The sequence below is a fragment of the Cryptomeria japonica genome, chromosome 9 (assembly GCF_030272615.1).
Source record: "Cryptomeria japonica chromosome 9, Sugi_1.0, whole genome shotgun sequence".
Lineage (NCBI taxonomy): Eukaryota > Viridiplantae > Streptophyta > Pinopsida > Cupressales > Cupressaceae > Cryptomeria > Cryptomeria japonica.
Genome location: NC_081413.1, coordinates 480680040 through 480705125, shown reverse-complemented (window position 1 = coordinate 480705125; position 25086 = coordinate 480680040).

Sequence of the window (25086 nt, the reverse complement as noted above, 5' to 3'; positions counted from 1 at the left end):
CATTCTTTTCTATTTGGTCAAGTTCCTCCTCCATTGCCTTGATCCAGTCTTCATCTTTATGTACCTCTTTGAATGATTTAGGCTCAAATTCAGAGATCATACATGAGCTTTCTCTGACCTTTCTTCTTGTAAGAATTCCTACATCTTTGTCTCCTATGATCTACCTTGGATCATGATTGAGTTTGACATACCTAGGTATATTCCTAATAGATTCCTCTTGCTTTTCGTCTTCATCCTCATCTTCATCTACTTCAGCATCCACCGGTGTAGGAGCACAATTACTGGTACTGGGCCGATTTGCAACCGGTTCCCAAAAGGTTACTACTGGTTCATCTCCTGCATGCTCTCTGTCGGTTTCCTCTAATTTCTCAGAGTTTTCATCAACTGTAACATTGATGCTTTCAACAATTCTCTGAGTCCTATTGTTAAAACATTTGAGAGCTTTTCTCTTAGTGGAATACCCTAAGAATATTCCCTCATCACATTTAGCATCAAACTTGCTCTGATGTTCACTCCTCTTGATATAACATTTACTACCAAACACTCTAAAGTATCTTACCACTGGTGTCTTACCAGTCCAGTACTCATAAGGAGTCTCATCCTTTCCCTTTTTGATGAGTACCTCATTCCTTGTGTAGACTACAGTGCTCACCGCTTCTCTCCAAAAGGTGTGAGCGACCTTTCCTTGGATCAACATAGTTCTAGCCACTTCAACCATAGTCTGATTGTTTCTCTCTACTAGGCTATTTTGTTGTGGTGTTTGGGGGGCAAATAGTTGCCTCTTGATGCCATTCTCTTCACAATATTTGTTGAATTCACTAGAAGTGAATTTCCCTCCTTGATCAGTTCTAAGGCATTTGATTCTTCTACCACTTTCCTTTTCTACCAATGCTTTGAAAGCTTTGAACTTTCCAAAGGCTTCATACTTGTCCTTCAAGAATGTGACCCACATCATTCTTGAGCAATCATCTATAAGAATCATAAAATACCTATCTCCCTGCACACTCCTAGTTTTCATAGGACCACACAAATCAGTATGCACAAGATACAGTAAGTTGTCAGCAGTGAAAGATTTACCTTTGAAGGTTGAGGAAGATATTTTCCGTAGTTGACATTCTCTGCACAAAGGGTTTTCTGGTTTGCTCAGCATCGACAGTCCTCTAACTACCTTTATCTTACTGGCCTTTACTATGTTATCAAAGTTTACATGGCATAGTCTCCTATGCCATATCCAACTATCATCAAACTTAGCCATAAGACATGTACTTATATTTGCATTCAGCTGAAATAAGTTACCTTTGGTCTGCATACCGGTGGCCATCAGTTCACCATTCTTTCCTTTGATTTTGTAGACTCCATTTTTGAGTTCCAGAGTGAGTCCACCATCATTCAGCTAGGCAACACTCAATAGATTATGTCTGAAACCTTCCACCCAATACACATTGTCAGCACTGCTCTTTCCATTTAGAGAGATGGACCCTTTGCCTTTGACCATACATGGTGCATCATTACCAAAATGAACCACACCACCATCATACTCTTCCAGGGATATAAACTTGCTTCAGTCACCAGTCATATGGTGAGAGAAACCACTGTCAATAATCCACTCATTGGAATTATTAAAGCGGGAGACAAGAGACTTCTTGTCTGACACATCCTCCTTGACTGCAACAAACACAATATCTTCATTTTCTTCATCTTCTGATTCCTCATCTGTGACACCTTCATCAACTACTATGAAATAGTTTCTATGGTTTCCTCCTTTGAATTTCTTGAACCTTTTTGGTTTGTCCTTGCTATCACCATTAGCATAGTTTATAGCGATGTGTCCTATCCGATTACAAGAGAAGCATTTCAAAGAAGCTTAGCTCTATATTTGTCAATTCCCTTAGGAAGTCTCTTGGAAAGAAAAGCTTCAAATTCTATCATAATCTCCTCATCATCCATTTCTTTGCTCTGTCTTGGTTCACTACTGGTGCTTGCTTCTTTTCCTTTTTTGAATGGTGCAGTAGATGCTCTAAAAGCTGATTCGGTCTTTTGAACACTGTCATGAAAACTATTTAGCTCATAGGCTATCAACTTGCAATGATGGAGTCTAGGGATACCTTAGTCTTATCTATTGATCTCAACTCCTGAATAGCAGCAACCCTTATTGCATAGACCGGTAATAAGGATCTCAAAACTTTGCTGACAATAGTGGAATCTTCCATTTTACCACCTGCACTCTTGATATCTCCAACAATGGTTTTGATTCGTATTCCATATTGTTGAATGGTCTCACCTTCAACCATCCACATGTCTTCAAACTTTCCCCTAAGGCTTTCTTCCTTAGCTTGTTTTACATGCTCCTCAATGCCATAGATATTTTCAAGAGTATCCCATACTTCTTTGGGATTTTCTTTATCCTGGACATCAATAAGCTCAATGTCAGATAAGCTATTGAATAGGGCTTCCATGACTTGCCCATTCTCCTGAATATCTCTATTTTGGTCATCGGTGAGAGTACTAGTAGGGATAACATAAACATTCTCAACATAGCTCCAATGTTGAGCACCCATGCTTCTGATGTATATCTTCATTCTATCCTTCCATATTTTAAAGTTATCTGTGTTGAACTTTGGACCTTCCCTCTTCATCATTATAATAGGATCTTTCCCTCAAGCAGTTAAGCTTACAACATACAGGACCTGGAGGACACTCTGATACCAATTGATAACTCAATGATGAAAAGTTAGTACCAAACTAATATGGAGAGGGGGGGATGAATCAGTACAAGCACAAAAAAACTTTTCCTTTACCAGTTGGATTGCAGACTAAAAACTACTCACAATCCTTAACACTGGTCCAAACTAGATTACTACCGGTTAAACACAGTGCAACTATGAAAGACACGAACCGGTCAATCTTCTTAACTTTTCATACAACCTACTCTCTCATTTCCACTTTGTCCTTATGTGTAAATAGATAATCTATCATTAGAGATACAATAACTAGCTAGATCAACATCATTCACCGCTTGACATAAAACTATAAACCATCACATGAAAAAGACATCACATATGACACACATATTTTTCACGTGGAAACCCAACTGGGAAAAACCATGGTGGGGATGAATACCCACAAGTTGTTTTGAACTCTTTAGAAGTCCATTCTGTTAGAAGCCTAGTCCGATTAAAGACTGTTACAACAAGTTCTGTTAGAAACCGATCCTATTAGGGATCACCCAGTTAAGGGATGGCTAGAATAGCTGGTTAAGGGTTAAACCCTTTTAGAGGTTACCTTGTTAAAGGATTTTATGAACTCAATGGCTTTGAGTCACCCTGTTAAAGGATTTATAGCAAGATGGTTAAAGCTACCCTGTTAAGGGATTTTTCAACTGTTGAAGTGATTAGAGATCAACAGGTATTACAAAGATCTGATAATAGCACTCAATGCCAATGCAGATCCTCTTTAGTTCCTTCCTTCTGAACACACACTATGCAGGTATCAATCCTCTCAAACTAGCCTAGCAAGAATCACGTATCTTTGCACATAGATACACACATAAGATTTCCCAACAACCTCAGCATGATACATCACATCGACCTTATAGGAAACAGATAGGTTGGTAGCATAAACCCTAAACCCTAAACACTTAGGTTGAGAAATTTAGTCGGTTCAATCCTGACCATTGAACAGTTTGCATTTGAATACAACGGTCTTGAACATATCTCAAGACATTCTCCATAGTTCGTTCTTCACTGCTCCTTGGAGGTGATAACCCATCACACATTCTCCACCGTTTGCAGAGACTTCGCACATTCCCGAGGTAGATAGGATCAATCTCCTTCATGCAATATCCTTCACGTGCATGAGGCTGACTTGGCAATCACAATTTGATCTCTATTACAATGCTAACTCATCACACAATGCCATTGGTTGAAACACACAGGCTCGAAACACTTCAACTGGAAACCTTGAAGCTGAGACTACCAGTCAGTAGTTATGCCATATGAACCCTAGATACAAAAAATTCATTATGCCAGTTCTCGGTCCGACATACTGGTTCTGGTTCACAACATCATACCGGTTGACTTGAACAAGCATACTGCTTCACTTTTTCACATATGCGGGTTCACAACATCATACCAGTTCTCTTTGAGCATATTGACATCAATGAAAACACAATATCATCATGTCAACATATTCTGCACATATGCCAACATGAGCAACATAGGCCATTTCAAACCAAAATTTGATGAAGTGCTCCATGAGCTTGACTAGGTGCTCCTGCACCATACTTCTCCAAAGACATAGAAGTTAAGTGACTCAATTTGGCACCAATGAGGGATCAATTACAAATTGAAGAAAGTCTTATTCAGGGACCCAAGTAGCTTCGAAGTCTGGTTTGTTCCTCCACTTGATCAAATGCTCCATATAGACTTGGTGCCAAGTCTTTTTGAGAATCCTAGAATCTAAAATATTTTCAGCTTGAGGCATGGTTGTAGAAGGAAGAGGCAGGTCTGAAAGTGATTGGTGAACATCTAAAACTCTCTCATCCTCCTTGGGAAGCTTCCCTTTGTATGCACCCAAATCTGCAATATTAAAGATAGGAGACAATACAACATCATTAGGAAAATCAATCTTATAAGCATTAGAGCCATACTTAGCCAAAACCTTACAAGGACCTATCCTTCTCATTTGGAGTTTTCTAGTAATTCCTTTTTGAAGTCTAGACTTATTCAAGTGCACCATTACAAAGTCACCAGCTGAAAATTGTACATCTTTCCTTGTTGCTTCAACTCTAGCTTTGACTTTCTATGAGGCATCTTGGAGAGCTTGCTTTACTTGATCATGAACCTCCTTCATAGACTGAGATACATCATCAGCTTGACCACTTATTATCTGCACATTACCAAGGTTTCTCAACTCCATAACACCCCTTGGATGCATACCATACACTATCTCAAAAGGACCCTTACCAATAGACCTGTTGACACTGTCATTGTAGGAAAACTCTACTTGGTGAAGAATATGATCCCAACTTTATCCATATTCTTTTGTTAAACACCTTAAGAGGTTACCAAGTGTCCTATTGACCACCTATGTTTGGCCATTAGTTTGGGGATGATAGGCTGAACCAAAAGACAAGTTAGTGCCCAATATTTTCCAAAGAGTTTTCCAAAAATGTCCAAGGAATTTGACATCTCTATCTAAAACAATACTAATAAGAAAACCATGGATTCAAATAACCTTTTTGAAAAACAAGTGTGCAATGTGACTAGCATCATGAGTAGTTTTACAAGGAACAAAATGTGCCATTTTATTGAATCTATCAACAACAACAAATATGCTATCAAAACCAAGCTTTGTTTTGGGTAAACCAACCACAAAATCCATACTCACACACTCCCATTGCCTTGTAGAAATGGGTAATGATTGATAAAGACCGACATTGGTAGATGTGCCTTTTGCCTTTTGACAAACCATACACTGCTCAACATACCTCTTGATATCCCTTTGCATTCTTGGCCAATAGTAGAAATGTTGCACAAGTTCCAATGTCTTATTTAGACCAAAATGACCACTCAAACACCCATTGTTCTTCTCTTGGATCAAATTTTCCCTCATAGAGCTTTTGGGAACATACAACTGTCCACCTCGAAACAACAAACCATTTTGCAAGGTAAAGTTGGCATATTCACTATGAAAATGATTTTGAAATTCTTGACAAACCTTGTAAATGGTTGCAAAATATTCATCAGTTGGATACAAATCCTTGAAGCAATCAACTCCAATACTCTGAATCTACACTTCTTGCACTATTAGTAGCCTTCTACTCAAAGCATCTGCTACTTTATTACATTGTGCCTTTTTATGCTTAATGGAAAATGTATATGATTGCAAACACTCAACCCATTTGACATGTCTATGACTCAACTTATCCTATGAATTCAAAAAATTAAGAGCTTGATTATCTATGTAAACAACAAACTCTTTGGGTAGCAAATAGTGCCTCTATTTTCGAAGAGCTTGGACAAGAGCATACAATTCAAGATCATAGAATGAATACTTATTTTTTGCATCATTGAGCTTTTCACTAAAGAAAGCTACTGGTCTATTATCTTTACTCAAAACAACACCAACTGCTATGTTACTTGCATCATATTCAATAGTGAGCAACTTATCAAAACTAGGAAGAATGAGTACTGGTTGTGTAGCTACCTTTTGTTTCAAGAGTTCAAACCCCTTATTAGCTTCTTTGGTCCAGTGAAACTCTGTCTTGACTCCTCCTTTAATGGTATCTAGCATAGGTGCACAAATCTCACTGAATCCCCTTATGAACTTCCTGTAGAACTATGCCAAACCATGAAAGCTTCCCACTTCACTTGCTATTTTTGGTGTTGGCCAATTGGTGATGGCTTCCACCTTTGATGTGTCCATTTTCAAGTCTCCACCTAAAACTACAAAACCAAGATAGACTAGTTCCTACTTCATAAACTCACATTTCTCCAAGTTTATTGTTAGTTGTTCATCATACAATTGTTGCAATACAAATTTAAGATGCTTTAGATGTTCATCTTTCATTCTAATAAAAATCAAGATATCATCTAAGTATGCAACAACAAATTTACCAATAAAATCTTTAAGCACTTCATTCATGAGTCTCATGAATGTACTAGGAGAACTAGTGAGACCGAATGGCATAACAAGCCACTCATAAAGTCCTTCATTAGTTTTGAAGGTTGTTTTCCACTCATCACCTTCCTTTATCCTGATCTGGTGGTAACCACTCTTGAGATCAATCTTTGTGAAAATATTTGCACCTCCCAAGCAATCTATCAAATCTTCAATCCTTGGGATAGGGAATATGTATCTGATAGTGATTCTATTAATGGCTCTTGAATATGTACATAGCCTCCATGTTCCTCCTTTTTTTGGTGCTAACACAGCAGGTACGACACAAGGACTTATGCTCTTCCTTATCGAACCTTGATCTAACAACTCTTGTACTTGTCTAGCCACTTCTTTATTATGTTCTGGGGTCATCTTGTAGGCTTCTTTGTTGGGTAATGAAGCTCTAGGAATGAATTCAACTTGATGGCTTATGGCTCTAGTAGGTGGTAGGGTTACTGGTGCTCTATCACTTATGATTTCTTTAAAGTTGTCTAGTATCTCCTGCACTTCATGAGGTAATGGAACCTTCTTTTCTTTATTTTCTTCCTTTGGTTTCACTATGAGAGAAAATCCCACTCCTTCACCCTCTTCAAGAGTGTTTATAAACTCTTTTTCACTCACCAACAAGGCATTTGGGTTTTTGGACTTGCTGCCTCTCCTTCATCATTTAAGGACTGAATTTTGTATGTAACTCCATCTTTTTGAAAAGAATAAGAGTTCTTCTCACCATTATGAATGGATTTTCTATCAAATTGCCATGGCCTACCCAAAAGTAGGTGGCAAGCATCCATTGGGAGTATGTCACACAAGATTTTATCCTTATAACCCCCTATTGTGAACTCAACCCAAGCTTGTTCATTCACCACCACATGCTGCCCCTTGTTGAGCCAAGTGACCTTATATGGACTACTATGTGGAATTCTCTCCAATTTAAGTTTATTTTCTACTTCCTCTGACACAACATTGTCTGTAGACCCTGAATCTATCACCACTTTACAAACCTTACCCATGATCTTGCACTTGATTCTAAATAAAGATCTTCTTTGAGTTGGTTCCTCTTTGTTTGGCTCCTTAATCAAGACTCTTATCATCATTAAACTTTCCCCATCTTCTAAAGCTAAGCTCACTTCTTGTGTCTTACCACTTGTTGCATCTTCTTGCACATATGTCACTCTTCTTTCACCTCCTTGAGATGAAGAAGATTTCTCAGGGCATCTATAGGCGGGATGACCCAATTTTTGGCAATTGTAACACTTCATGGTGGAGAAGTAGGACCCTCTTCCTAGTCCACTAGATCTACCTCTACCTAGGTTGCTAGATCCCCTTCCTCTATAGCTTCTCTTTCTATTAGAATCCCCACTTTTCTTTATAAGTTTGGACTCTCCTTGGGACCTTTGATCATCTCCTCTTCCACCAAAATTGCCTCTATGGCCTCTACCATCTCTTCCCCTACCTCTGCCTCTATTGCTTTGTTATTGTTTATTCCTACTTTTCTCTTCCACTTTGAATGCTAGTTGGTAGCACTTATGCATTGTATTGGGGCACAACAAACTCAACTCTTCTTGTATATTCCATCTCAAGATATTCAAATATCTTGCAACCTTGATGTTCTCATCCTCTACTACTTTGGATCTCAGACCCAACTTCTGAAATTCCTCAGTATAGCTACTCACATCAAAGTCTCTTTGCCTCAAGTTTTATCTCCTCTTGTGCAACTAGATTTATAATCTTCAGGGATTTATGCCTCTTTCACCTTGGCTAACATGCCCTTCCATGTAGCTATGGGGTTCTTGCCCTCTTTTTGCCTCTCTTCTTGGATAAATTTCCACCAAGTCAATGTTGCCCCTCTCAATCTAGACTTGGCCACCTTCACTTTATGTGCCTCACTGATTCCATCACATTCAAAGTGATTCTCCAATCCTTCTATCCATTCCAAGACTACCTCTGGCTCCATTTTTCCACAAAAATGTGGCACTCCTTCTAAGGACTTTCCTCCTAAGGCTTAATTCCTTTAAGGAAAGGTTCTTCAGGAAGAATAGGGTGTGGTTCAGGAGTCCTATCCTCTTCTACAACTTTTTTGCCCTTCCCTTCATTGATCTTGATTGTAACTTTCTCATTTTTGTCTTCAACTACGTCTAGTTTGCTCTCCAGTTGTAGTAATCTTTCTCTAAGGAGCCTATTTTCTTCTTCTTGGTCTTCTACCTTCTTTGCTAGCTTTGCATTGGTCACCATCCTTAGACTATTCTCTCCTACTGATTCAGTGTCTATCATATGTTGGCTTCTTCCCAAATCTTGGAGGCTCTGATACCACTATGATAGGGAAGGACTCAAGAATTGGCTCAAATTGAGGGTTTATGATCAAATTAGATTACAAGTTCCTTCAAGGGTAATGATTAAAGGTTTTGTTATTTGTTTAAGTACTGTCTCTTAGGTGTTTTCCTTCTCTAAGCTTCATACCAACCCTGAGATCTTCCTACCATGTTAGCTCTTGTTCTTATAAAAACTTGCTCTGAAGTCTCACAAAGGAGAGACTTTGCTACTTTAACTCCAATCACCCAAATCACTCACCAAGAGTTGTAGGAGGTCTAGGATATCAAAAATGTTAGGTCCCGAAGACAACTGAGAGGGGAGGGTGAATCGGTTGTCAAATAAATTTAAACCAAAAACAACTTATCCAAACTTAATGCCGGTAGACAGTTTATCAGTCAGTTGCAATACCAGTAAAGATTAATGCATGAAACAAAAAGATAATATCATCCACAACACATAACACCAATATTTGTATGTGGAAACCCTGTAAGGGGAAAAACCATGGTGGGAAACCTTACCCACAATCAGATGATACTACTGCAGATAGTATGTGTATACAATAGGGGGTTTGCACATGCAGAAAGGCCAAGCACCTAGAGCTCACTTCTCAAACACAAATAGGAGTCACACTAACTACAATTGGATGGTTAAGTCCAATAATGATGTACTACTCAAAATAACATCTTCATATGTTGGATTCAGTACCGGTTCAGTTGTGATATGTCTTCATCAAAACCTTCCTTCAACCTTTAAATCATGGTTGCGTGTATAGCTCTTCTTATTATTGCATATACCTTATTACAATCCTTTTTCAATCGCATATAGATCTTACACATAAGATCTTACATATATACCGAAGCCTAGGACCAAAATGTATAGGTCAACTTTACAAAAGATATTACAATAAAACAATTTACAAGTAAAACAATAACTGATGCAATATCGGATTCAACATGTCAGCTTAATGCATTTACAACATTAATAAATCATCTCCATAGCGTGTCGTGCTGATCTAGAATAGATAAGCCTGTCGATGCTTATCCTCGGCCTATTTTCTGGTAACAGTAAATATGCAAACACGAACATACCAATGAACAAATCTCCAAGACGAAGTGTCCAAACGATATCTTCGACATAAACAAGTGTTTTCCATGTCATTCCAAGTGTCGGTGAACAATATATCCTACCGGTGAATGAGATACCGATGACTGTGCATAAGTCACTTTCTTGCTGGTGAACATTGCCAATTCTCCAAGTGCTAAAGTTGATAAGTGTTAATAGGTGTTGACATCAATGACAAAACCATATCAACATATCCAAAATACCAACAATCTCCCCCTTTGGCATTGATGGCAACACAAGATGGAAAAACAATCAAAGTGCCAAAATAGAAATGCCAAATACCAAAATCCAACAATCTCCTAAAAGAGATCAAAACCAGAAATCAAAATTTAGGTACAAAGAGTAATCAATCTCTCCCAAAATAACAATCTCTCCCTCTAGGAGTAACATGTTTTTTTCCATATCAATCTCTCCCCCTTTGACATCAAAAGCCAAAGCAATACAAAAACTAGGTTCAAATACAAAATACCAACTTATTCAGTATACCAACTACTCCCCTTGAGAAGTAGCTCTCCTCATCAAAGCCAAAGTAAAAGATTTCTATGTTAGTTCTGTTGGTTGATGACAAACATCAACTATCTAAGTCTCTATTGGTGGGGGTATGACCCCAAGCTGATCTCTGAGATATTCAAAAGTCTCCTTAGGAAAAGGTTTAGTGAAAATATCTACAATATGTTCTTTAGTATTCACATAAACTAGTTTTACTTCTTTAGCTTCAACATTTTCTTTCAGAAAATTCAGTTTGATAGAGACATGTTTAGTTTTAGAATGCAGTATTGGATTCTTAGATATATCAATTTCTGTTGTATTATCACAATAGATAGTTATAGGTTCCTTGCATTTTACCTTTATGTCCTTCAATATTTTCTTAAGCCATAATACTTGTGTACAGTTGGTTGTTGCTGCAACATATTCTGATTCAACTGTTGATAAAGATGTACAACTTTGTTTCTTACTCAACCAAGAAATTAATCTTCTTCCAAGAAAAAATGCTCCACCGGTGGTTCTTTTTCTGTCATCTACATCTACTACCCAATTTGCATCTGTGTATGCACATAATTCAAAGTTTTCATCTCTAGGATACCATAGGCCAAGATTTGTAGTGCCTTGTAAGTACTGGAAAATCCTTTTTACTGTTGATTCATGATTTTCTTTAGGATTACTCTGAAATCTTGAAACAATACATACTGCATTCATAATATCAGGTCTTGTTTGTGTTAAATATAGTAGGCCTCCTGTCATAAATTTGTACCTAGTCAGATTAACAGGTGTAGATTCATCCCTTAGTGATAATTTGTCATTTGTAGTCATAGGTGTGCTTACTAGTTTAGAGTTTTCCATCCCAAATTTCTTCAGTAACTCCTTCAAGTACTTAGATTGACTCAAGAATATACCTTTATCAGTCTGTGAAATCTGCAATCCTAAAAAGAATTTTATCTCTCTAATCATAGACATTTCAAATTCTTGTTGCATTTCAATAGAAAAATCTTTACATAATCCATCTTCTCCTCCAAAGATTATATCATCAACAAAAAATTCTATAACCAAGATGTCATCATTAGTCACTTTATAGTATAAGTTGCTATCAGCATTACCTTTAGAAAAACCAATCTTCAAAAGGTATTTATCCAATCTAGCATACCAAGCTCTTGGAGCTTGTTTCAACCCATACAAAGCTTTCCTTAACCTGCAAACCATATCTTTGTTATATGTTAAATAAAATCCATTAGGTCGCTCAATGTAAACTTCTTCTTCAAGATCTCCATTTAGAAATGCACATTTAATATCCATTTGATATACTTTGTAGTTCTTGTGTGCTGCAAAAGCCAAGAATAATCTGTCTACCTCAATTCTAGCTATCAGTGCAAAGGTTTCATTGTAATCAATTCCTTCTTTCTGTGAATATCCCTTACACACTAGTCTTGCTCTATTTCTGATTACCTTACCATCTTCATTAAGCTTGTTTCTGAATACCCATTTTGTTCCAATTACATTTTTGTCATTAGGCCAGGGAACTAATGTCCTTGTGTTATTCTTTTCAATTTGTTCTAATTCTTCTTCCATAGGATTAATCCAGTGTATATCTTCACATGCCTCATTAATTGATGATGGTTCAATTTGAGAAATAAGACATACCTCTTCATTTTCCAGTCTTCCTCTTATCATAACTCCTTGATACTTGTTCCCAATTATCTGATCTTCAGAGTGGTTCAATCTTACATAGTGGGGTGTCTTTGTTTGTTGTTTTTCCATAGTTACAGTGGAATTTTCAGATAATACCGGTGTAAGTGGATCTTCATTTTGTACTGGTGTGTTCAATGTAGGTTCATTTGTCAGTATCTCTATTTCCGGTTCAGAGTCTATATACCTTGAAGTTCCTCTAAATTGTTTATCAATTTTTCACATTTGTACTCTCAACAATTTTCTGTAATCTCTAGTTAAAACATCTATATGCTTTTCTCTTAGATGAATAACCAAGAAATATTCCTTCATCACTTCTAGGATCAAATTTTCCAATATACTCATCTCTTCTAATATAGCATTTACTTCCAAATATTCTAAAATATTTAAGAGTAGGAGTAATACCAAACCATAGTTCATGAGGGGTCTTACCAGTTTCACCTTTGATGTGAACTTTGTTGATTGTGTAGACTTTTGTGCTTACTACCTCTCTCCAATATACATGTGGTAGATTTGCTTCTGATAACATACTTCTAGCTGCATCCAAGATAGTTCTATTTTTCCTTTCTACAACTCCATTCTGCTGTGGTGTCTGGGGTACTGATAACTATCTTCTGATTCCATTTACTTCACAAAATGTATTAAATTCCTTAGATGTGAATTCACCTCCTTGATCTGATCCCAGACATTTGATTTCCTTACTGATTTCATTCTCTACCATTTCCTTGAATAGTTTGAATTTCCCAAGTGCTTCTGATTTTTCTCTGAGAAAAGTAACCCAACACATTCTATAATAGTCATCAATGATTAGCATGTAAATATCTATCACCTTGTAAGCTTTTAGTTCTAGCTAGACCACATAAATCAGTATGAATTAATTCAAGAGCATTATTGGATTTTTCTAGAATACTTTTAAAAGATGCTCTAACTTGTTTTCCAAATTGACATTCCTTACATACAGGATTGTGAGGTTTAACAATCTTAGGTAAATCTCTAATTGCTTTAGTTGTACTAATTTTCACAATGAAATCAAAATTTACATGACAGAGTCTCTTATGCCATAGCCAACTTTCATCAATATGTGCAATCAAGCATGTCTTTTCATTGTTATTCAAATGAAATATATTACCTCTAGTTTGATTATCGGTTGCAATTTCCAAACCACTTTTGTTCATAATTTTGCATTTTCCATTCTTGAATTGTAACTGAAATCCTTTTTCAACTAATTGACCAACACTCAAAAGATTATGCTTTAAACCTTCAACATAGTAAACATTGTCAGTATTATGCTTACCATCAAGAGATATAGTACTTTTACCTTTGATCAAACAAGCTTTATCATCTCCAAATCTTACTAGATCTCCGTTATATTCCTAAATAGTCAAGAATTTACTTTTATCACCAGTCATATGATGTGAACATCCTAAATCAATGATCCATTCATCCTTAACTTCAATTTCAGCTGCCAGGGCTTTCTCTACCAGTTGAACAGTAGGTGCCAGTTGATCTTCTGTTATAGCAATAAAGACCCATCAATTGTCTACCAGATCCTCATCAGAATCATCAGTGACTCCTTCATCAGTAAGATAACAAGACTTGTCTTTATTCTTCTTAAATCTATATCTCTGATATTCAAGGTTAGGCTTGTATGTTCTTCTAGCTTCTTCTTTCAATCTTGCATGTCTATCAGGGCATCTTGAAGCCATATGACCAATCTTATTACAGTTAAAATATTTAAAGGGTGTTTTACCTTCATACTTACTTCCAACTGGACCTTTAGGCATTTTTCTTGCGAATAGTGCTTCAAGTTCTTCAAGTTCTTCATTTTCTCTCTTGCTTTCTTCAAGTTCTCTTGCATAAAAGGATTTCCAATCAGACTTGTCAAATGATGGTGCAGATGATGTTGATGCTTTAAAAGCTAAATTTGTCTTTATAGTAGCAATAGGACCAAATACCTCAATTTCAAAAGCTAAAAGTTTTCCAATCAATGTGTCCCTAGTTACTGATGTATTAGGCATTATTCTTAAGTCATTTATAGTAGTAACTTTCATTTTGTATGTCAGTGGAAATCCTCTTAAAACATTTGAAACAATTTCATCTTCACTTAAGGTTCCTCCACAACATTTGATACACAAAACAATTTCATTTACTCTTTCCATAAAAGTAGAAATTCTTTCATCTTCTTCCATTTTCATATTTTCATGCCTGACCCAGAAGCTTTCAAGTTTTGTAATTTTGACTGTGGAATCTCCTTCATTCAATGTTTCCAAATGGTCCCAAATAGCTTTAGTAGTAGAACTATCTGATAATCCCATGATTTTCTGATATGATAATGTGCTCAAAAGTGCTTCCCTTGCTTTGCAATCATTTTCTTCAACTTTTCCTAAAGTTGGCGGATTAGGTTGGCCGGGAGTAGGAGCAGTATAACCATTCTTTGTAAACTCCTAGATATCCTTTCCAATGCAATTCAGATTTGTCTCCATCCTGATCTTCCATATGCCATAGTTGGTTCCATCAAGTTTAGGACTGTCCTTCCTAAAATAGTTAGAAGACATTGAATCTCCTCAAACTATTAAACTTCTGCAAAAAGAGGACTAGGCTCTGATACCGATTGTTAGGTCCCGGAGACAACTGAGAGGGGGGGGGGGGTGAATCAGTTGTCAAATAAATTTAAACCAAAAACAACTTATCCAAACTTTATGCTTAATACCGGTAAACCAAACTTAATGTTGGTAGACAGTTTATCAGTTAGTTGCAGTACTGGTAAAGATTAATGCATGAAACAGAAAGACAATATCATCCACAACACATAACACCAATATTTGTACATGGAAACCCTGTAAGGGGAAAAACCATGGTGGGAAACCTTACCCACAATTAGATGATACTACTGTAGATAGTATGTGTATACAATAGGGGGTCTGCACATGCCAAAAGGCCAAGCGCGTAGAGCTCACTTCTCAAACACAAATAGGAGTCACACTGACTACAATTGGATGGTTAAATACAATAATGATGTATTGCTTAAACTAGCATCTTCATATGCTGGATTCAGTACCGGTTCAGTTCTAATATGTCTTCATAAAAACCTTCCTCCAACCTTCAAATCATGTCTACGTGTATAGCTCTTCTTATTCTTGCATATACCTTATTACAATCCTTTTTCAATCGCATATCAATCTTACAAATAAGATCTTACATATATACCGAAGCCTAGGACCAAAATGTATAGGTCGGCTTTACAAAAGATATTACAATAAAACAATTTACAAGTAAAACAATAACCAATGCAATATCCAATTCAACATGTCGGCTTAATGCATTTACAACATTAATAAATCATCTCCATAGCGTGTCATGTTGATCTGGAATAGATAAGCATGTCGGTGCTTATCCTAGACCTATTTGCCGGTAACATTAAATATGCAAAGACGAATATACCAATGAACAAATCTCCAAGACAAAGTGTCTAAACAATGTTTTCGATATAACCAAGTGTTTTCCATGTCATTCCAAGTGCCGGTGAACAATATATCCTACTGGTGAATGAGATACCGGTGATTGTGCATAAGTGACTTGCTTGTCAGTGAACATTGCCAATTCTCCAAGTGCTAGAGTTGATAAGTGTTAATAGGTGTTGACATCAATGACAAAACCATATCAATATATCCAAAATACAAACAAAAAAACATCCTCTTAGGCTTAATACAACTTGGTTTGGTGATCTATCTAGTTTCCCTCTTACCCAATTTGAAAAAAAGTTCAAAACAGAGCTACAAGAAAAGAGCCCCAATTAGCCCTCCGAAATTGCAAAAGTGCTCATAACTCCACAAACCGCCAAAACCACCTTTTCATTTATGGATACCCTTTATGGATATCTTTCAAATTTTTTCTATGAGGAGTTCTGACAGGGCCATACAATGACTGTCCTATATATGTGCCTAAAAACAAGGGTTTTCAAGGGTTTTAAGTTTTCTAACACCTTAACATAACTCCAAACACTTCTTCAAACCACCAAAACTCTTGAGAAGGTCTATAATACCAAATGAAGCCTTCCAACTTCCTTCCCTACAAGCATAAAGGCAAACACTTGATGTGCAACCAAACTTCAAGAGGAAAAGTACTCAAAAACCATTGTATTACAACACTTTGGCTACTCAAAATACATTTCCAGCTAGCTATTCACTGAAACACCCTTCCATCTAGTCTAAAAGATCTATCCAAACTTCAATCCACCTTAGGAAACCAAAATGAGGTTCATTTGGTGGGGGGTTGCAAAGAAACTTTGTTTTTCACCATGAAGGTTCACTAGCCGGGCTATAGGGGCTCGCCTAGTAAGCAACAAAAACCATTTTCTTTTTCATTGACAACAACCAAGAACTTGTATGTAAAAGAAGGCTATATAAAACAATTTCAGAGGCCATGGAGAAAGAGCCAAATAAAATCAAGTTGCTTCCATTATGAAGCCAAACCCTTACTCAACTAAGAACAGTGTTAAAATAAAATAATTTTACTACAATGATAAAATGCCACACCAACACACAAACCCAAGTGAAAGAGCTTCAACACAACATGGCACAACTTCCCAAATGAAAATAGTATGACCAAATGCTCAGGAAGTACGGATTGCTATAGCATATGGAGCAAAAATGCAAGAAAAAGGACAAAATTCTTAGTTTTTTTATTGAGTTCTTCTTTTCTTCGAATGTCAACTTGATAAAAAATTGTGTGAGACTTTAAATAGTCACTCACCACTCAAATAATGACTAGGTATGGACCAATAACCAACTTTTGCCTTATTTTTACATATTTTCCAAATATTGTCAAAATGTTGCTTGACAGCATTGACAATGTTTGGTACAATGAGCATTTTTGACTTGTGAGCCAAATAGACTTAGCTCCACCATGTGAAATGGTTTACTAGAACCACACAAACATATTTCAATGCCTAACAAGGATTTATATGGCGTTTTGACCATTTTTCCATATTTTGTCCATTCTAGGCTTACAAAGCATAAAAGGTAAAAAATAGACCCAAAACTCAACAAACAAAAAAACTAAGACACAAAGGACACTTAAACACACTAAACACACCCCTTGGACATACAAGAAGTCCATTATTCAATTGTGAACAACATAGGCCATTTCAAACCAAAATTTGATGAAGTGCTCCATGAGCTTGACTAGGTGCTCCTACACCATACATACCTATTTGTAGTTACTTTATTTATATTGATTGATGTTGAAGGGATTAACTTTAATTGTTAATGTTTAAGGGTTCAAGAATTCCTAATAATTAGTTGTGTACATAGACATACATAATGTATTTAATGAAATTCAAAACTACACATGAAAGTTGACAAGCATTTGAAAAAGTATGAAACATGTAAAGTGATTGCAACAAATTAGAATGTAAACCCTTAGACAATGAACATAATGCAAATGTGATATGCCAATTACTTTAACAGTTAATTGTAAGCCCTAAACTATTTAATAGTAAAAGTGAAATTGCAACCCTAAATGAAGTGAATCCCAAAATCAAGTCAAGTTTGAAACCCGTAAAACACATTATAAAATAAAAGTAAAAATTTGAAGGCGTATATACATTAACAGTAAAGAATTGTAATTGAAACCCAAGGAGCATTTAAAAGTGTTCACATTGATTTAAGCCATAAGACAACGAACACAATGAAACATTAATATATACCTAGAGACAATATTCTTTTTAAAAATGTGAAGATGTAAACCGTATGATATTGAACACAATGTAGATGTGCAATCCGAACTACTTTAATAGTGAACCATAGAAAAATGAAGTGAATCCCATAATGAATGCAGTGTAGCCAATAATCAAGTCAACTTGGAAACCATCAAACACATCGGACAATAAAAGTGAAAATGTGAACCCTATAAATTAAGAGTTGAACATTGAAATTGAAACCAAAGGAGGTGTTTGAGAGTGGTCACATTGTTTTAAATCATCGGACAAGGAACACAATGGACCATGGAATGAACCCCTTCAAAAATGGAAGATTTAAAAGTGAATTTTAAAGCCAACATTGAAACCCGCAAACCCAATAACAGTAAAACTGAAAATGTGAACCCTTTTACATTAACATTGAAACACTGAAAAGCCCTCAAACCCTTTTGGCAATAAAAGTGAAATTGAAACCGTATACCCAATGAATCCGTAAAAGGAATGAACATTTAAACCCACATACCCATTATACATTAACAATGAACCATTCAAATTGTAACCCCCTTTGACAGTAAATGTGAAATTGAAACACTACATCGATAAGCAAAATCCGTAAATGAAATGAACATTAAACCCAGAAACCCATTATACATTAAGAGTGAACCATTAATATTGATACCCCCTTTGACAGTAAATGTGATATTAATAGCCTAAATCCAATGAATACATAAATGAAATGAATATTTAAACCCACAAACCCATTACACATTAACAGAGAACCATTCGAATTGAAACCCTTGAACCCTTGAAACATGAATGGTGAAATTAAACCCTTGTAGCCTTAAACCCTTAAACATCAAGGGTGAAATTCAAAACCATTAAACCGCAATGATGCTGCAAGTTGATGCCAAAACTTCCAATATTTTCATTGTTGAATGAAAGGAGCCAAAATTTTACTCTGACATCAGCATCAAATTGACAATAAACCTAGAATAGAGGAGTACAATTCCCTTTTCTATGTATCTGTGTTTATGAACACAGAATGTTGTGTTAAAAAAACAAAAACAAAAACATGGACAACCATCATGGGAGAAACAAAGGATTTCTGAGGAATGCCAAATAGTCAAAACAAATGCTGATAGAAAAAAAATACAAAAGATCAAGTAAAAGGACAAATGCTGAGATAAAAAACAATACAAAATGTTTCAATGTCGTGAGCCTTAGTGAGGAAATTTCCTCACTTGGGTCGAAGGGGAAAAGAGCCCATTAGATGTCTACAAGTAGCTCCCCGTCGTCCACCTCATTCGGCTCTGTACCAACAAAATAATAATGGAGCCTAACAATAAAAAAGAAACCCGTATAAAACCACAAAAAAAACCATACAAGCACCTGTGAAATAGGGTATTCCATGATGCGTTACCTAGTTTTTGGTGTGCACGGTCTAGTCTGTGTCTTGCTTGAAGGTGTTCCATGGCAAGCTAGTTCTGGCACCAGAGAAAACAACGAACGAAGCTTGAGTGGGAGTACAGTCGACGTGATCGAGGTTGAGTGTATTGAAGGCTGAAGACTTCGAAAGGGGAGTGAGTAGAGAGCATGTAATGTGAAGTGACGCGTGGTTAATGCAAGCACTTCATTTTTATTAATGTGGCAGCAGGAGAAATGGGCGAAGTTCCACATTGGTATCGTGAGCAAGTGATGCGTTGCCATGCGGCCAACCTGTTCTCTACAGACAGAAACTATGGAAAGTTTTGGGGGTGGGCCCGCTCACGTTCTGATCGACAGTCCCAAGTGGCACTTTTTTGCCAACTTGGACGACACGTCGTTATTGACCATGCAAAAATCCTCGTTGGCATGCCAACTTTTGATTTTGGGTAGCCAAGTCAGCAGTCTACATGGGTGGTCTAAAAAGTTAGGGTGCACATGTAATGGCTGCTCTCCCCTAATGAGAAGGTGCCTCCCCACACTTGTGGGTGGATTCTTGCCTCCCCACAATGTGGGAAGAGGCAATGCCTACCCCCCCATTAATCCAAATACAACGCCCACATAAATACACATCGCTCAACAAAATATAAGTTCGCAGAAATATAAATTTATAAAATGGATTTAAACAAATAAATATTAAATTCAATTAATATTAGAATAAATTAATATTAAAGTAAATTAAAATCACAGTTTACAAATATATATATATATATATACATATACACATATGTATATGTAAATATATGTACATATACATATATGTAAATGTATATGTACACACACACACACATATATATATACATATGTGTATATGTATATCTATGTATACATATACACATATGTATATGTATATGTATATGTATATGTATATGTATATATATATATATGTATCTATATATATATATATATATGTATATGTATATGTATATGTATATGTATATGTGTATGTGTATGTGTATGTGTATATGTGTGTGTGTGTGTGTGTGTGTGTGCGTGTGTGTGTGTGTGTATATATACATATGTATGTATATATACATATGTATATATAGATGTATATATATACATATATTTGTATATATATGTAAATACATCTATATATATATATATATGTATATATGTATATGTATATATACATATATATATATGTATATATAGATATACATGTATATATATGTATATACATGTATATATATGTATATATATATACATGTATATCTATACATACATATACATATATATATCTATATATACATATATACATATATATGAATATATACATATGTATATATATATATATGTGTGTGTGTGTGTGTGTGTGTGTGTGTGTAAAAAGAAATGATCATATTTTAAAATAAAATAAAATAAAAAATTGCACAGACATAATTGGTCAAACCCCCAATTTTATAGGTGAATAAAATAAAATAACATGCTACATTGAAATCATAACCATCCATAGTCAATTTTCACACAAAATAAACTGATAATTCTCATAGATTGATTCAGATTATTGAATGGATCCATGCATGCAAATTCGCAAGATGGGTACATTCGATAATCTAATTTGAATACAAACACATTATGACTAAATCACTCAAAAAACAAAACCCATATTACAGAGATAATTCTATTTTTGAACACCATAACAAACAATGGCAAATGATACGCTACCTCGAATTTGCACTAGAAATGGAAGGTCAAGAAGCGCAAAATCCAATCAAAATCACGAGCCAAGTCAACCCAATTTCCAATAGCACCTCGTTATGAAAATCCAATTTGAATTCCCACCAAAACCCTCAAAAGGCATGCAAAAGAAGACAACCCCCTTTTGACAAATTTCCAGAATCATAACGTGCACCTTCCCACAATTCCTCTGGGAAGGTGGGAACTTTCCCCAAAAATAAAAAATATGCATTTCTAATATTTAATTAAATTTATTTTTAATTCATTTCTAATTTCATTATATTTAATTACTAACTTTCCAATATAATATTTAATTTTTTATTAATTCCCATCATTATAATTATTTAACAAATTAATCTTTTTATCTTTTAAATAATAACTTAATTTATGAATGATTCAATTTATATTATAATTTAATTATTAAACATTAATATAATTTTTTTTATAAATTGACCAGGTATTGTTATTTTGACAAATACATACATACATATATATATTTATATTTATATTTAATTTAATTTTAACACATGCCAACATAAGCAATTAAATTTAATTATCATAAATTAAATAAAACCTTATAATAAAAAACTATCAAAACACAAAAACAAATTAAAACCAAATACAACACCAATGCATACTCACACACAACATGCCCAAGGTTATCGGATTTCACCTAAGTGGCATTCCAATCAGGATGACACAAGACATGATATATTGCTCTAGTGTTAAGAAAAGGCTAGGGTTTGAGAATGGGACTTATGTTATCTCCCACAACTTCCATCGGGATAATGTAGGCATGCTCAGACCTGTGAAGCCAGGTGGAGTCAATGCCTTGTACCTGCAGACCTGCATCACCGAGAAAACATACATACATATATCCAACATTTACAGGCACACCAGTGGAGGAGAGTCATGACATTCCATGTCTCTCTGAAGTGAGTGATGGAAGATCATCCCCTCGCACCCCATACAGACTCATACACATACATGAAAATGAACACATGATATATCTCATACATAAAGTAATTATGTCAGTCCATGGTCAGTACATAAGCATAAAATAAAACATCTAAACATCCATAAGGATATAAAGCATAACCAACATTTATTTATTTATTTTTATTTTTTTGGCAAGGTGGCAATGCCACTTGATATATTTTATTAATAATAAATAATTTTTACAATATATTTAAAAACTGGTTCAAACTGAGCTCCCAGAGAAAAGAACCAGCAAGAAAAACTCTGGTCATTGCTCATCAACATGATTATAGAAGAGAAGTAGTGAACAATCCTCGAGCCGAAGCTAGTTACAAAATAGAGATCAACAAAGGAGCATGCAGGCTCTTTTACACATAGGAGCATGCAAGCTCGTTTTACAAAATAGGAGCATGCAAGCTTATTTACAAAATAAGTTCCTAGGATATCTTGAATGCCCTACAACAAAGAACTCTTGCAATCAAAATTGACATGCCCCTGCACCAAAAAACAACTGCAACCAAAAAATATATATACTACAGAATGTAGAGAATTTACAAGAAACACAAGGTTCCAAAACATGACTGACACCAATGACATGAGATCTGCGGTCCACCATTATAGACAAATGCCAAAGGAGAAGAGGTGAATGCGGAAATGCTAGAGAGAAATGAAGCCCAAAATTTTTATGTCGTAAATGAAAAGAAAGTGGAGATATATCATACAAAACTGACAAACCAAAAGAAACGGCGTACAGAGATAATCATGAAAATGACACTACGTCAAACTTTAAATGACATATGAAGGATGGATTCCCAATGTGAAAATAAATATCTCCATATTTCGCACCAGAAGAGAGTACCAAACACATGAACAACATCAATAACAACCAACTCATCATTAATGAATGCCAAGTGATGATCAAGTAAAGCAAAGTACCTCAAATCAAAACCAAATGGAATTATGAAAATAAATACCTCACCAAGAGAAGAGAATATTAGCTCGTATAAACAAGCAATCATATAATAAGAAAGATTAAATCCTCAACTCTCTACAGGCTATAATTAATAGGTTTAGGAAGCTAATCAAATCACCCCCCAATCGAGAGGAATCAATAACAATTTTTTCACAACCCATATTAGCGAGGCAATCAGCCAATGCATTACCTTCACAATAAACATGCGAGATGATGAGGTGCTCAAATGTATCAAGAAGAGTCCATATTTGTTCAAGAATATACCGGAAATGCCAATTATCAGCTTTTCTTGCCTTGCAAGCATTAATGACAATAGTTGAATCACCTTCAATATGAAGGTATTTGAAATTTAAATCCTTAGCCATAGCAAGACCTTCTAAAAGAGCACAAGCCTCAGCCATATTATTTGGGCCAGGAGAAATTGGCATAGCTTTTAATGCTAATAAAGAACCCAAATGATCATGAAAAACTATCCCTATTCCTGAATCACTAGGGTTTCCATAGGAGGATCCATCAAAATTCAATTTACAAAAAGGGGCATTAGGAGGATGCCATTTTATGGAATTTCTATGTATAGTTGTTTTTTGAATCCTTGGAAAGGCAGGTGATACATGAATAATGATATTTTTCCAAGAAGAGATCATAAAATTGTCCCAAGAAGAGAACTCTGAATTCATGTTAAAATATTTATGGACATGAGCATTAACTTGCTCAATAATACTTCTTTCCAAAATCCCAAGAACAACCGATAAATCCGATGAGTCACATCTAAAAATGCGCTTGTTTCTTTCCCACCAAATGGTCCATATGACTGAAGAGGGAATTATAAACCACAAACAAGCAAATAGAGGAGATGAATACAAAACTGGCCAAGACTGAAACATGTCCCATAAAGATAAAGGTAAAGGGAATGAAAGAGATAACTTTTGTAGGACAAAATGCCAACAACTACTCGCAAACTCACAATGAAGAAAAAGATGATTGACATCTTCAAGAGCTTTACCACATAAGACACAAGAAAAGGAGGCTGCAATATTAAATTTGACTAAACGATCACTAGTTAAAATTCTATTTTGCAGTGTGAGCTAGGAAAAGACACCAGCTTTAGGTAATACTGAGTTATTCCAACAGAACAAAAAGGCACGATGAGGAGCATTTTGATTGGCCATTTGTTGAACAACAAAATATCCTTCTTTAACAGAGTAGTTTCCCGATTTAGAAGGGCACCAAATAAGTTCATCTTTGATGTTAGAAAGGAAAGCCACTCAGTCTTGCAAAACAGATTTAAAATTTTGAATTTCCTGCAAGGACAATGGCAGAGTAGAGGGATCCTTCCATGAGACCTTGTGAGAAAATAGATCAACACTATCTACATAATCAACCAATCTAACTCCCCATGATTGAGAAAGAACAACTGAAACAGAAGCAAGAGAATCATGCTGCGAAAGAGGGGGAAAACCATTCTAGGAGTCTTTCCAAAAAAGAATATTCTCCCCCGAATGGACCTGCCAGGAGAGAAAATTAGAGACCACTTCCCTACATGAGATCATAAAGTTCCAAATAGCAGACCCCTATGGAGGATTAGAAATTGTGAAGATCCTAGCAGGGTTCTAGGAATCCAAATACTTAGCCTGCATAATTTGGCACCACAAAGATTGGGGCTTAGTATACATAGACCAAACTAGTTTTCCCCCAAAAGCCCTATTTCTTTTAGATAAGTCATTAATCCCAGCACCACCAACTTGCTTGGAAAGAGACATCTTGGTCAAAGAAATCAATGGAATTTTTTTATCTTCTATCATGTTGTTTTTCCAAAGAAAAGATCGAATAATCTTTTCAATTTGGGAGATGACTGATTTGGGAGCTTGAAGAACTGAGATATAGTAACTAGGAATGGCAGATAGGACTGTTTTAATGAGAAGTATCCTACCTGAAAGAGACAACCACCTAGCCTTCCAAGCAGAAATACAAGATTTAAGTCTCTCAATAATCGAATTCCAAA